Source organism: Thermobia domestica, chromosome 10 (assembly GCF_964235325.1).
Source record: "Thermobia domestica chromosome 10, izTheDome1.hap1.1, whole genome shotgun sequence".
Taxonomy (NCBI): Eukaryota; Metazoa; Arthropoda; class Insecta; order Zygentoma; family Lepismatidae; genus Thermobia; species Thermobia domestica.
In genome coordinates, this window is record NC_137463.1 from 211,023,380 (window position 1) to 211,037,235 (window position 13,856).

Here is a 13,856-nt window from a genome sequence, read left to right on the forward strand (position 1 = left end):
TCACAAGAACATGACAAAGTCGAGTTTTGTTGTCATCATAGAGGATAAATTTATTGTACATCTTTGGAAAAGGTGTTTGTAAGCTTCACAAGCATTTTCTGCCAACTACCTCTTTTTGATCTGGTATCTGATTTAAGTCTATCTTTCAAGTATAGATCAAAAATAATGTCAAGTCTTTCAAAATTCTGAAGTCGATCTTTTACTGCTGGAAGAAAAACCTTGTCTATGAATTCTACAAATGCCCTTGATGTACCAGAATGCAACCAATGTACAAATGCCGTTCCGTCTACAACACAAGCTGTACCTACAATCTGTAGTTACAATCTGTCAGGCAATCACTATTACTTTCAATGAATCCATATTTGATGCAATTCAAAATGTCAGATTTATTGGACGGTTTACGAAGTTTTCCACTCACTAATTGATGGTGGGTAAAACTGGTTTTCATGTGCAAATAGTGTTACAAGATCACTATCCCGTCCTTGAGTAGCTACATGCAGTTTCCAAAATGCATTTGCATCTTTTCGTTAAGTTCTTCACTAAAAGCGCTTTCGCTGATTTGGGTGCTTCAGTTTTCACTTTAAACAATGGTAAATTGCATTTTTTTCAATGCAGAATGCAAAGATAACTTTCCTTCAATTAGCCTTTCCTTTACATACATATCGTAAGAAGTGATAACGTTTTCTTTGGCCTCCCGAACTGACTTCTTTGCTTCTGAACCTCTGATATTCTCACAACTGTAGAGAGCACAATTTCTTCAAAAGGATTGTCATGCTGTTCAAATGAATTAGCAAAATCACTTACATGTTTCTGGAACTTTTTTCAAAGGTGCTTGTGTTCTTTCTGCATCTGTCATCCAGTTCATTTGCATATCCATCCTGTGAGTACAACCCTTCAAATTGTTTTAGTGTCTGGTTTACAGTTGGTCCTGCAATCATCCATTTCAAAAGTGCAGATAAAGATTCAAGAATATCTACTGCGCCTACTACTCCATTTATTTCTTTGTTAGTTGGTCATCGGATAGTGCAGAAAATTTTCTGCTTGTTTTTTGACTTACAAACTTTCATGAATTCATCATGAATATTTGGATTGTGATCTGCTAGCTCATTCAATGTTTTTACAAAAACTGGTAGCCATCTTCCATAGTTCAAATGGTCTAATATAAACATCCATGGACAAAGTTTCTCAAGATTTTTTCGTAATTAACAAATTTTACCCCATGTATATGTATATAAAAATATGTAAAGGACAATTATAAATTCTGATTAGTCTATATATTAATTATCACAGACAAATGAATAATCTCTCATTGGAAAGGAAATTAATTATAGAATAAGGATGCGATGTAGAATGTACGAATTAAAGGACATTTTACAGGGAGAATGAAGCGTACATACGAGAAAATTAGCATTGGAAAATTCACAACTTATGGGAGACATCCAGTTCAACAGAGGGGCATTCCCCCCTTATACCTCTGATAGTTTGCACACTGGCTAAGATAATTGCACTATCGGTTACTTCACTGATTATCTAAAATTTGAGCCCCTAACTATGCTTGTAAACCTCTTTGGGGACTTTCCTCTTTTCCTTACGGCGGAGGAAGCCCAAATTTTGAAAATTTCAAATCCTTCCTCTCCTCTTTCCTCTTGGGGCATTCGAGAGGATAAAAAGTATACCAGACGTTACCTAGCTTTTTCACAAAAAATAAGGTCACAATCATTCTTATATCATAACTAGATGGGTAGTTATGTCGTCCGAAAGGTATGCTTTAATATGGAGTCTGTGCGCCTACGGCTATTTCTCCCCTCCATCTTCTGATTGGATGGGATGGTGGTACAAGTTGTGTCTCTACCTTTTTTTCCTTTTGACTAAGAACAAAGTATATGTATCTTGTGCAAAATTTCATGCTGGTATCCAAATATGAACTAAACCTCGAAAATCTTAAACTAACGCTACTACTTTCCACATTATTATACAAAACCTTCAAAATAAGAGGAAATCTCATTTCAGCAGCAGGAAGATTACAATGTGGCTGGCAACAGAAAGCCCAACCTCACTTTGTAATTGGTGAGGATCAACTTTCCTGAGCAACAACAAGAAACCAGAAATATACAAGTTGAGCAGTAAGAACAGCAGCAGTAGACCTGGGAGTGGAAGCAGCTGAAGCAATAAGAATGAACGGTACTGTTTCTATAACAAACATTATATTGAAGTATTGGAATAGTCAACTATTTCTGTTCTTAAACTTTGTATGTACTTGGATACGTAACATATAGGCCTGTACATAGGCTACATAGTATTAGACATATTTTTGTTATGTCGAATCTATAGGATTCATATTGTTTCATTTTTCTTTCATCAATCCATATATATATATATATATATATATATATATATATATATATATATATATATATATATATATATATATATATATATATATATATATACATATATATATATATAAAATGGAAGTCACCATGTTTGTGACTTAACTCTTGAACTACCCGATCAATCACGATATAAATTTTCAACGTGGATGAAGTTCGGGTCTGAGACGGTTTTTATCATTTCATTTTGACGGTAAAACGCAGAGGAGGAGAAGATATTTAAAAATGATCGAAAATGACCGATATTAGAGTCAAATCCATAGTTTTCGGGGTCGATGAGATGAACAGTGACACTTGCGATGCCGTTTAAATAAAAATCCAACTTGGAGGAGGGGGAGATAGGGGAGCTTTTCCCAATACCGGACTGTTCCCAGTGCTGGACAGTAGTAGCTTTAGCATGCCGGTGTAGAGAACTGTAGTTATTCTCCATGCATCTGTAGCATTTATGAACAGGGGAAAGTGTTCAGCGCCACTTGTATGTCGTGTGCGCCAGTCTTAATTTCCTTGCATATTCACAACCATTCCTCGGTTTTATATTTATAGTAATCTGTCCGGTACAGAAAGCATTTTTTTTACCAACGCCATTTTCAGCATTTTAGAAAATCGAAAAATTTCATGTTCAAATCTTATAATAAAACTGTTTTTGTTATACTATATTATTTGGCGAGTTACGAGCTATACAAATTCGCAAATTGGGTGAAATACGTTTCTCTGTAAACAAGATAACTTTTTACCTATAACAGCTAGGAGGCTCAAATTTGATATATAGGTATCTTAGGTCGATACCGAGATCCAATAACCGAACCAACCTTCTAAGGCCACTCTCAAAGTCAAAAGGTCAAATTACTGAAACATTTTCTAAAATCTATAGAAAGAGACCTATTCGTTACAGTGACCTTAAAAAGAATATGTGTAAGCAGATGACGCACACTTACCTGCATAAAATAAAATCACCCATGGGTCACATTGATAAGTAGGAAAATTATTTTTTCTAGGACATCGCTGTTTGTGCTTGAAAAGATTTTTTTTATTTAGTGCCAAATATTAATAACGGTTTACAATAACATAAAGAGAATGGATGATTTACAAGTTAACAAATATTATATACATTCAGTAGCAAATATAAAGGCATGATCTAACAGTTGTATCGTACCGTTACAAATTTTGGTCATTATTTGGAAATGATACTGATACACCTTGTTATCATTTAGTGAGAAAGCTATTTCGCGACCAGTAGCTAAAAGAGTTGCAAAAAGGACACAATATATCCCACAATCTATTGAATTATATTGCCATCTATGTTAGTGTAAACCTCACTGAGTGTAGGGTCAGGTACTACAGGTCTTGCTCTGTGATACAATTTATGAATTAGTTGCTTTAATCTTTCGATGTGCGTGTTATCTGCCATATAACATGAGTCGATTATTCCAACTCTATCATGTCGTTGATCCTAAAAACCTAAATAAAATTGAGGGGGCGCGGTGGCTCAGTGGTAGAGCGTTCACCTCCGGTACTTTGGGTCCCTGGTTCGATCTCAGCTCGCGCCGTGTGCATATTGTGGTGGACAAACATCGTGCTCGTGGGTTTTCTCGGGGTTCTCCCGTTTCTTCCCACTTTCTTCATTCCACCATTTCACTCATCTCTCATCATCACTGTCTCCTTTAGCCTAACCGGCACAACCGTGGGACGTAAAACTAGAGATTTCATTTCATTTTTCCTAAATACAAGTGCCCATTATCGACATAAGGGAAGTTCTACTGTGACTGGAGCATTTTTTCACCGCAATATTGATGTATGTCACCGTACTCGAACGTCGAAACATTGTACTGTACAGCATCATCAGCAAAACTTCGTCAAAGATAGAATAAATATTATAGGACAGAGTGAAAACGATCGGCGAATTATTCGAATGTCGGTTATCGTTTATGTATCCCCTCAACATATAAAAATAAATATCGATCACAGAAGTTGACACGTCCCGGGTTGGATCCAGGAAACCTCTAAAATTAAAGGAGCCACTCTTACGTCATCATAAAACTTGAATTCTCTGGCAGATGTAATTGCTGTGAGGATTGAGTCGTATTGAGCAGTTGTCTGGTGTGTTGTGCAAATGCCAGTTTTTCCTAGATAGGAGTAGAAATATTGTACTAATTTATGTGTTTCTGCGTTATATTCATTACTAATATCAATTACCGGTCGTAGTGCATATTGTCTGAATTTTTCTAAACTTTCTTCGTATTTACGACGCTGTAGAAGTGCAGGTATATCTATATCTATATCTATATCTATCTATCTATCTATCTATCTATCTATCTATCTATATATATATATATATATATATATATATATATATATATATATGTGTGTGTGTGTGTGTGTGTGTGTGTGTGTGTGTTCATCGGAGTTCAATGGACATTGGGTCGAACATGGTGTGACAGATAATGTTTTGCATCTGCTTATCGCAACATATGTTAATCTCAGGCTAGCGTTTCTGTTACCATGTCTATTACAGCTCTGTCAAGTGTGATTCCTTTAAATTCTTTGATAGATTACGGAGCAGAGGCGATGGAGGCGAATGATTTTCAACCGACTCCGGGTGGCAGTTTTTTTCATCTCTTTTCTCTCGGAGGACCAGTTGAGAAACACGTTCGAGAGAAGTTAATATTGAACTCAGGAAGTGAAAATAAGGCAAATTTAATTGATGTGACTATCTTTCATTTTTACGTGCTTCATTTTTAAAAATGTGATTTTTTAAGGAACTACACTCATACCCCCTGCTATGGTTTTAATGGGGTTTGAATCTATCATAGGGACCTCACCATCCTCGTTCCACGAATGCCTAGATAGCAATGCTGTGATTATTGTCAGTGTGTTTTCTTGTACCGATTTGTTAATTGGTTTTTAAGCAAATAGAAAAAATGCTTAGGTGTACAGTACTGAGGCAAGCTCCCCTATATATTAATGTCGAATCCATAGTTTTCGGGCTCGCTGAGATGAACAGTTACACTTCCGATGGCGTTTAAATCCAAATTTAGCCCCGCAACTTGGGGGACGGAGAGGGGAATGCATATGTATATATAGGACAAAGGAGTTGTGCATTTAGAGTTGTTATTTCAACCCAGATAAGCGGGTAATCAACGCTAATCATATATATAGGGGAAGATGGGGTAATAAGAGACAAAAGTAATTTAAAATGTTAACAGTTTTCAAGTCACTTTTCTGATTCTTTGTGTATATGTACTTTGTTACAGGAGAAAACAATAGAAAATTATTTTATTTTTTCCAGTGTACAGGAAGGCTGCCAAAAACAGATATTTGTTTTAAAATTTCAGTTGTTGTCTCCTATTACTCCGTATGGGGTAATAAGAGACGCTGCCCAGATCTATTTAATGCTGTGCCTTGTTATTAAACTGGGGTTGCAAGGGATATGCCTAAGATGTATTCTATTGCCCTACTTATTTACATGTTTTTATTCTTGCCACTTTTCTGTCAATTGCCATGTGAAAATTAAGGTTAGTGAAAATCATACTTGAAAGTTGAACGCTTTTAATTACAAACTATACAAATTACAACCTTTCATAATTTATGAAGTTTTTCACTCATTCCGACATTTCGGAATGACAAAATTACACATTGTAGTCATATAATCTTTTTTATTAAAAAGGAAGGGCCTATATCGTAAAACAACTCTTTATACAACAGTGACTATTTAGACCCTACACAGTAGGCTATGCAAAATTAAATAGGCGATACCAAAATGAAAAATAGCCTGCGTGAATACTTTTAGCAATAATGGAATGCAATGTTCAGCCCTAAAACAGAAAATAGGGCTAAATCAAAACTTTTTAGACCAAACATTCTCTCTTTTTAACAGAAGCAATCCTCTTAATATTTACAAGTTCTGGTCTTTTAACAATGAACGGATTATTTTCTAATAAAATTACAGGACAATAAAAAATAAACGCTTCTTCGGTTCCTGAGTATCATCATGAGGAGGCCAGTGGAATTTTAATCTTCAGTTAATGAACCTAGAAAGACCTAACGACTGTCTCTTATTACCCCAACAAAACAAAAGAATGCGGTAATAAGGGACACGCATTTTCTGACAAACTGGAACAATCCCACTTTGAAGTATCACTAAATTTACGCAACATTTTTTTTTAGAAACATCTATAACTAAGTTGTGAAAAAAAGTCTTCACGAAAAAGTCTGACTTTAAGTACCTAAAGTTTTTGGTAGACACTTTTTGAAAGGCAGAAAAGAACATAAAGAAGTTGCTTAAAAGTAATAAATTTTCTTAGGCTTGTACACAGAAGGATACAGTAAGATGGAACCAACCATTGAGAATTTGATAGTTGGTTCGTTAGCTGTTAAGTAGACTCTTATACCAAAGCAGTGTACGATATATAATACTAGCAACGCGTATGATTGTGTGCAAGTGATTGTGACTTTTGATAATGCTATTATTAATATTATTATTATTTATTACTATTACTTGATATTATGAAACGGCAAAGCTGTATAACAAACTTCTGCAAAAAGGGTGGTGCAGTTGATGTTGAGGATACGGATACGAGTGCGACAAAAATGAATAAACGAAATAATGTTATCATGTGCTGTGAGTACTAAACATTCATCAAAGGCTGACATGACAGAGCCCAGTGTAACTGTGCAAGTGATTGTTCTTCGCTCTTGTTGAAGGCTGCAAATAAATTATCGGTATGGTCAGAAAGCCAACGACATTATTTTGTGAATAAGTATTCCTGGTTGCAAATATCAGATCATGATATTGTTAGATATAAAGTATATAAAGTGTGCGCGCGTATTCCTTCTTTAAGTGTTGCGTCAAGTAAACATATATATCTATCCCATGAATATCGAGCAGCAAAATTAGCCCCTTATAAATCAAGAAAGGAAGTTAAACAGCTTTATTACGTAAGAAATTGAATGGACGTGAAAACTCAGTATTGTATTCTAAAGTCATGGAATTAACAGGAAAGGAGAGGACGGTAAAATTATTAGTAATTGATAAAGGTCTACTAAAAACACTTGGACTCAATTCACGTGTTTAATAAAATTTATAATTTAATAAAACGTAACTGTCCAATGACAGATATTACATCTGAAGTAGAATTACTAACCAAAAATGGGTTAAATCTCGGCTCATCTTTGAATTCACGTTATACTGGTATGTCCATAGCTAAACACATTTCTATGGAGTTAAGGAAAACCGTTTCCACCAAAATAGTAGCTCAACAGCCACATTCTGTATCATCATTGACGAAGCAAGTATAATTGCAAGAAAAATTTTACAGTAGTTATATTTATAAGACTAGCTTTTGGCTAGCTGGAGGCTCCGCCCCCACATACTGTCTTTGCTCTGCCTACGGCCTCACACCTCTTAAACCCATAATTCTATCGTTTCTTTTTCTATTTCAATTATCTAAAAGATAAGATTTTGTATCCCAAGAAAACGTCCATTTAAATAGCATGGGAATTTCTTCATCCCCCTTTAGACCCCTAAAAATTAAAAATATACACTTTTGGCAATTTTCCTGTTGGTTAGACCTGGAAGGCTATAACTATGCCACATTTCATCATTCTAACATGCAGGAAGTGCCTAAACATTTTGGGGTGTAAAAGATGTTCCATATAAATAACATGGGAAAGATTTTTCAGTTCCCCATAAAACCACTCTATGGGTGGAATTTTTTATTTCTGATGATTGACTTAGGTAACGCTAACTAAAACGTACAAGGATACCGAATTTCAAGTTTTTATTCCAATTCTAAGTACCTAAAACATGATATTATAGGTCCAGAAAAAGGCCCATTTAAATAACATGGGGAAATTCTTCATACCCTCTTTAGACACCCTAAAAAATAAAAATATTAACTTTTGGTAATTTTTCTGTGGGTTTGTCCCGAAAGCCTACAATCATGTCAAATTTAATCATTATGGCCCTACAGGAAGTACTCAATAATTTGGAGGTGCAAAAGATGCCCCATATAAATAACATGGGAAAGATTTTTCAGTTCCCTATAGAACCACTCTAAAGTTGGAATTTTTTATTTCTACTGATTTACTTGGGTAGTGCTAACGGAAACGTACAAGCATACCGAATTTCAAGTTTTTATTCCAATTCTAAGTACCTAAAATTTGAGATTATAAATAAAAAAGGCCTATTTAAATAACATTGGGAAAATTTTCATCCCCTCTTTAGAGCCCCTAAAAATTATAAATATTCACTTGTGGCAATTTTCTTGTCGGTTAGTTCCGGAAAGCTGCAATCATGCCAAATCCAATCATTGTAGCTCTACAGGAAGTGCTCAATAATTTATGTCAGCTCATGTAGTTTTATATATAGTAAAATGTAAGATAGCCGCATCTGATCATTTTTTTTTATTTAACAGAGCTAACTTCTACAGATGCTAAGACAATATGCGAAACATTGCTATCAGCTCTAGCTTAAAATGGTTTCAGTAAAACTTATTTAAAGTAGCATTTAATAGCTTTCCGTTCAGACGGTCCAAGTACAATGTTAGGCCAAAAATCTGAATTATCTTTCTGTCTTCTTTTACTTTTCCATGGTATTATTTGGCACTGCCGCACTCATAGAAATCAGTTAACAATGTACTATGCTATCAAATCAGTGTCAGGCTTGAGTCATTTATAGATAAACTGTACTGCTTCTATCAGACTTCTAATAAAAATCAAATGGTGTTAAATGATTGCTCAAGACTTAGAAGTGGAAATAATTAAAACTGGACGAGTGTTCGGGTCCCGGTGGGTAGTGTGTAACGCAAGAGCTGCAAAGGCAGTGTGGAAAGCATATCCAGCTGTGGACGCCCACTTCGTAACAGACAATCATGTCCGGCTGAAGATCAAATTAGAAAATTTAAGTTTCATAGAGGACCTCGTCCTTATGATTAACATATTAGACAAACTATCTCTTCTCTCCTTGACACTTCAGAGTCAGAAGATGACATTAGTAAAAGCTAATCGATTGATTAAAAGATGTATAGGAGCACTGATATTATTGAAAGGTAATCCAGGAATGAAAGCTTTGTTCGCAATTGTTTGATCTCTGATTCTCATAAGAATATTCCTTTCACTTCCAACCAAAAACATGTAAGAATACCCAGCGAACAGCTGATCCACAATGTGGTCGATAACATAAATAGCAGACTGCTAAATAATGAATGGAACTCTTAACACTAATCTGCTGTCATTGTTCCGCCTACTTGAATCTGAAACCTCCTAACAGTGAGCTCTCCTTGGAAGAAATGAGAAAGTAAATTGAAAGAATTATGCGCATTGTTAAAGCACGCTGTACCAGTGAATGATTTTGAGATTTAGTAGATCAAAGAGATTTACATAAAATGTAATTCCACAATCCATTAAATAAGCACGAACAACAATGAGAGTAACATAAGTTCTGCAGAATCAGAAAGGACATTCAGTTTAATTAACAATATTGCTACGACAACCGAATGGAAAACATTACACATCTTTTAACAGTGAAGCCTGTAAAACCTGTCGTTCAATGGGTCTCAGCGCCATTTGTGAAATCTTGGCTACGCCTTGGACATCACACAACTGAATATAACAGGACCAAGAACTAAGCGCACATCCAGTATTCGGAACAGCAATTGGCGTTATGGTATCTGCTTTGATTCGCTCTGTAGGCCTATTGTCTGGTGAGTTTTGTACATTTTGATATCCCTTCCTTCTAATATTTGGTAATTAACCACTTCTATAGGGTTTTACTGATAGACTGATTGGGATTTGGATCTTACATATACACAGAAGGTCCAAGACGTCTCTAACCATTTCTGGGAGGGAACACTTGAAATCAAATGAAGTGTTTATGATATCAAAAGATACACTATACGTAAACAAAATCACAACAGTTCGCCATGACCACCTTCCATATCCAAGCAGAGTTGCGATCTTTCCGTAGTGCTCCTGAACACACCCTGCAACATTGCTGCGGACACCGATGCCGAAATGCGACTTCTTTTTATGTGGTCACATCAAGAATGAGGGCTATTTGTATTGTGAAAAAAGATATATACCATTGCCAATTATTATCGATCAATTGCAAGTAAAGTTTTTTCCAATACTTTTTGTATGTCAGCTAATAACGTGTTAGGCGGAATGAGAATTAGGCAACGTAAGAAGAAACCATCACGATTACACCTATCTGTTTCATCATATTTTATTATTCATTTCAATTATAGAATTCTAACTTCACATTTATAATAGCTTAGAATACCAACATGTATTACTTCATTTCTAAATTAGATGCTATTTTGGTTACGTGTGTGTTGTACGTAAGATATAGAGAGCAGCGTTGTTTTAGAAATTTCTGGCCTACAACATACATTAATTGTACTTGTATTCTCTGTTAATTATATGAAAATAAACATATTACATACGACAAACATATTTAAAATATACAAACGTATAAAATAAACGCCACACATACGACATCCCCTGTAATATTGGCAGGATACATGTCTCGGATCAACGATCTTTGTAAATTAAAATACTTGTGAAGCTCTACAACGTTGAAAACAATCATATTGCCTCACGGTAAGGTTATGTGTTGAATTTTTAAAATTTATTTTTCTTTATCATAAAATTTTAATACATTTTGTTTATATTATTCTAACAGAAAACGGGCATGAACGTGTCATGCGGACATCCGAACCGATCCTAGTCCATTCGATAAACATAACGACTAGATATGTTCATGCAAAAAGAAAAAAAAGTGCCATGGACAATGGAGTAAGTCCCTGAGGTTCATTAACCCTGTTAGTATAAAGAAAATCGTGGACTCGCAGTGAAATGGCTATTGTATCAATATTGTTCATTAGAAAATCATGGGTTATAATTCATTCTCTTTAGCATGAAACAAACTTTCCAGTAGTACAAGGTATTGGGACCCATAACGTACTTGAATAAGGAAAATTGGGGGAATGTCGAGAAAATTCCCTCTAGAAATCCCTTCCATCAACTTTAGCCCCCTCTGATGTGGCCCCAGATAAAATAACACAATCCAAATTATCCCAAAAAAATACTATAGGGGATAATAAATGGATGTATCAAGTTTTGTTTTGTTAAGCGGAATAGGTATAATTGGAAGGGTTGTATACTAATACACTCTGTACATACAAAACCAAACCCATGACCTGACCTATATGTTTTAAAGTAGCAAAATAGCTCTATTGTGAAGTTGTGCGTCCTCTGAAGCGACACTGGAGCCGGTAGGAATTCAGTATACGAATTAAAGGACATTTTACAGGGGGGATAAAGTGCACATCCGAGGTATTTAACATGGGGAAGTTCAAAACTTATGGGGGACATCCAATTATTCAGAGATGGATTTCTCGCTCATTCTATCGCACACTGGAAGGAACACACAATTAAAATATATCTTGAAAATACCATGAAGTATACGGATAGGAGGTATATCCTTAAAACAAGGGAGAAGATATAGTATGACACAGTGAAAACGGAATAGAGAACAAGAGGGCATTTGTGGGAGTGTTGGTATATAACGTGAGTAGGGTATATATCCCAATACAACTGTAGCACAGTTGCTGTTTAAAACACTTGCTTCATTTTACAGAGAATGTGGTAAAAATCATGATATCAGGATAAATAGTACTGTATTTATATTTTTTATATTGTGTTCTCTTTATAGGTCAGGTCATAGGTTTGGGTTTGTATGTACAGAGCGTATTGGTATACAACCTTTCCCCTCATACCTATTCGGTCTAACAAAACAAAACTTGGAACACTTATTTCTTATCCCCTATAGTATTTTTCGAGATACATTTGGATTGTGTACTTTTACCTGGGGCCACTCCAGAGGGAGCTAAAGTTGATGGGAGGGTTTCTGGAGGGAATTTACCCGACGTTTTCTAATCTTCCTTGTTCAAGTACATTATGGGTCCCAATACATAGTACCTCTGGAAAGATTGTTTTATGCTGAAGAGATTGAACTATAAACCATGACTTTCCAATGAACAGTGTTGATGCAATAGCTTTTTCCCTGCGAGTCTATGCTATCGAATGGACTGGGTTCGATTCGGATGTCCGGATGACATATTCATGTCCGTTCCTTGTAAGCATCATTGAGTGGAAGGATTGGAATCTTTGAAACGAGATCTCGTTCATGAAAATTAAATCTACAAGCTTTGAGAAGAATGTGTCCATAGAGTATTGTGAGGTATTCCTATGTTTTTAACAAGACTAAATAAATTGTTTTTCATAATGCCTTAAAAAAAGATAGATTGTTTGTGACAATCATACTCACAGACATATTATTCTTGATGTTTGATTTGTTCCTTAAGGTACAGACTCATGGAACTATCAACCTTCAACATAATCTCATTTTTTTTTCAACTATCACTTTGCCCTATTTCTACCAAGAAGCTTCATTAGAATTAAACCAACTCTACTAGTAATATCTATAATAGGATTGGCATCAGAACAAGTTTCGTGTACCTGAATTTAGTGACCCATCATGTATAGTTTTGAAATAAACTTGCATCTCGAAAGCCTTAGAGTTACAGAGGTGTGTTTAATTAATGTAATTAGAAGATATCACTGCGAATATTCTGTAGGTGATTTAAGATTTGCTTGAAGAGTGATTTTTCAATATTCGTTTCTGAATCTATCCATTTGGAATCACCCAATTTTACATTAAAAGACTGCTGATATTTTTTTTAAATATTCAAATATGTACTACATTTAAATAGTAGCAACGAAGAATTCACTAACTTTTTAGATTTCAGCTTTTATTTGAGCAGCCGTCTTATCCATACATTTAAGCATATTTTGCACTTTACAAAGGTTTATGGTAAACACTGTAGCAATTTGAAAGAGAATTAATAAGCTGCACATTAAAACCAAATTCACTACAAATACGTTTATGAACTTGTTAAATGTTAAAATTTGAAAATTGCAAATTATCATTTTAGAAATTTAAAAAAAATGAAAGAAAAATAACATTCTCCGTTAATATATATATATATATATATATATATATATATATATATATATATATATATATATATATATATATATATATATATATATATATATATATATAGGGGTGGATTCAATGGGGCTATAGGGGCAATGTCTCCCTTAATGCTCAGGTATACACTGAATAAAATCGGCTTCAATTCTACTTTATACTGGATAAAGCGGCCCGAACCTAGTTCTAGAGGACTTTCATATTCACATAAATCCATCTAAAAATAATAACATATACACATTTCCGAAAAAGAACTTTAAATAATGGCAAGAACGTGTCCCTAAAAACACCACGCACGTGCCGTTTATGGCTTCTTGGAAGAGTTGCGGTCAACAGAAGATATCTTCAGCACAAAGACCGTTTTGCCAGCAACTCTTCCAGAAAGCCATAAACACACGTGTGTGGTGGCGTTT